The following is a 3,154-nucleotide window of genomic DNA, read 5'->3' as shown; positions in this document are numbered from 1 at the left end:
GAGAGGTCCAAAAGAACAAGGACAGAGGAATAACCCCTGTCCCGGGCCCTCCAGAGATCATTTACCAACGTGACCAATGCCGTTTCTGTGCTGTATCCCGGCCTGAAGCCCGACTGGAGCGGGTCCAGATAGACTGTTTCCTCCAGGTGTCGAGGGAACTGCTGCGCAACCACACTCTCAACAACCTTCGCCACAAAGCAAAGGTTGGAGACCGGGCGATAGTTGGCCAATACATCTGGGTCCAGGGAGGGCTTCTTAAGGAGGGGCCTCACCACCGCCTCCTTTAAGGCCTTCTTCCTATACATTGGACCACTGGGATGGATAGGAAGATCTGAAATTGTATCCTAAATGCATTCAACCTCCCTACAGTTCCAGACCTTCCTTGGCCATATGATCACTCAAACAACTTTTGCTATAGAAAGATCAGAGATAAACAGGAAACATAGAGATCGGGATGCACATAGCCCTCTTTCCTCCCCATAAATATAAGTTCAGAGCATTTGAACAGAGCTCATTTTCAGAGGCCTGCTAATCAACGGTTGCAAAATTATTGAAGTATTGAAGTGTGACAAATGTTATACAGGTAGTCCTTGTTTAGTGACTACAGTTGGGATCAGCAACTCTGTCATTAAGCAAAGCAGTTGCTAAGTGAAACCATGACTGTGCTTATGATCTTACCTCAGTTTCCTTTGCTTTACAGACTTGCAAAAGTTGTAAATGCAAGGATTGGGTGTAATGTTACTTTTTCATCACTGTCATAACTGTGAATGGTCACCAAATGAGGCTGTTACTAAATGGAGACTACTTCTATGGCATTAGCTTTGATGCAGTACAATCCACTCAATCAAATTCATAGAGCGCTACCTAACAGAGGATTGAAGAAATTACTATGGTTCATGATGAAGGGAAGGAGACCGTAAAAGGAGAGCTTAGGTAGAAATAAAAGCTGAAGAGATATTCACCGATCATGGCCATCAGTAAAACCACTGAGATTTTGACAACAAGGATTCTTGCACTGGTGAGCTGATTAAGAAAGCCCTCTTTTAATCCAGAATGAATAGTCGTAAACATTCCCATAAATTCCAGCTCAGTTATTTCACAATGAAATTGGTCTTTTTAATTGCGTTGCTGAAGAACAAACACATTGAAATCACTGCTAGAATGTTTCAAGGAACTGAAGTGTTCCTTCCCCCCTCTCCCTAGGACTTCGGCTAGATTGGTTTTTGCTGTCAGATTTAGAATCTATTTATTCCTTTCTATGGGGACTGGCCAGTTTGTGCAATGAAGTCTGCAGTGGGACATTACAGTGCGTGTATAATAACATTTGCAATTTTGATTTTATTCCATCTCAAATTGTGTAGCTTTATTGCTCCTTCCTCCTTCCAAAATGTGACTGATTTTCAATTTATTCCCTGTTCAGACCAGGCACACAATGGAGCTGAGCTGAGCTTTTTCCTCTCTGCTTCTGCATACAATAACTTGCCCGGTCATGGACATTTAACCTTGAAGGTGTTACTTTTCATGGTATTGAGCTGTTCAGCTGTTATCTTGTATTCCATTAATGTGCTATTAAATGAAGTAATGATTTTTAAAAGACCAGAAAAAGAAGGGGGCAGAGAAAAAGAAGGAATAAAAAAGGAAGTGTTGCTTACAAGTCTTAGGAACCATCATCACTTTTCTCCTGAAAGAGCTCTGAAATGCTCTGCTTGTTTCCTGCCAATTTTTGAAGCAAAAGTAATTTCATCTTGGATCACCATTAGGCCTACAGTCTTCAGCTGGATGTTTGGAAGGCCATACTAGAACTGGCTGGTGAAGAAGCGAGCAAGGGGATTTCAACAAATGGGAAACTGGATCTTCAACCTTTCAAGGGCAGCTGTCAGATGAATTCATAATTAAACTGCCCAAAGGAGACCCATTTTAAATGCATAATGGTATATGTTGTGGTTTCTATTTTATAGCCCATAGTATTTACCACATTCCATATCACACAGACAAAACAATCATTTGCCAGTCTGCTTCTTTTTAAATCAGGGGTGTCAAACTGCCGGCCCACGGGCCGGACGCATCATCTGGAAGCCGCGCCCACCCCATTGCCGGCAATGGCAAAACCAGCCCGATACATTGCACAACGTCACGTGACGTCACGAGTTTGACACCCCTGTTTTAAATCATGGTATTTGTGCCTCTATGCACATATGACACCTATCTGTGTTCTTGTTAATAATGTTTCTTAGGGAAAAAGGAAGTTTCTGGAGATCTAAAATTGAGGCGAGTAGATCTGTACAAAGCAGAACATTTCCAACCAGGATATAAGACTATCACTAGCCATTAAACTCATCCTAGATATAACCAAAAGTTAAATATAATCCAAATTCTTAAAAAACTTCTAACCCTACCCCCATTTTCACCTTCTTTGGAATATAAATATTTATGCAAGCCAGAAAGTCATTATGCGTATCTGGCCATAACAACACCCTAAGATTACCACTAAGCGTAAAAACTCACCTTGAATCTAATCTTATATTTATGACAGACCTAAAGGATGCTTACCCCTAACCATAAATTCATTATCGTATCAACTGAAATACTTGCCCTGTCTGTAATACCTTCTCTCTTCCTTAACTGTAACATACCATTAAATACCACTAACCGTAATTACCACCCTAAACCTTATTCTTTGTAAAATACAAAAAAAACCCAGGGTAAAATGTCCTTCTCCATGGGTAATTTCCAAATGTCAAAATAAGTCTTGGATGTATAGGGCAATTGAATATTTTATTGCCTTGAAGGTTTCAGAGAATTTCAAATAGTTAGGCATACTGTGCATGGGTCTAACTTTTTCTGTGAGGCCCAAGAAAAAACTTTCTGTTGCTTGGCTATCTCAAATGGAGAAAGGATTTCAGAAGCTGGAATTGAGTATTGATGTTTGCATACTGTAAAGCTCAGGAACAATTAAGGAGGTGTCATTGAACTGAAGATTAGTAGTAATTGTTATAGGTTTGTTCTTATTACTACGCATAATACGGGTAAATCAATGAATTATAACATACCCAATAAATCAATGAAATAAATAATACTTAGTGGACATTTTCTAAGACCTGCACCATTATAATATAAATCGAAATTGACTAATGGCAAAGGAAGTTCTTCCAGC

Source organism: Protobothrops mucrosquamatus, unplaced genomic scaffold, assembly GCF_001527695.2.
Source record: "Protobothrops mucrosquamatus isolate PMUCROS unplaced genomic scaffold, P.Mucros_1.0 scaffold1009, whole genome shotgun sequence".
Classification (NCBI taxonomy): Eukaryota; Metazoa; Chordata; class Lepidosauria; order Squamata; family Viperidae; genus Protobothrops; species Protobothrops mucrosquamatus.
Note: the sequence above shows the minus strand (reverse complement) of the source record.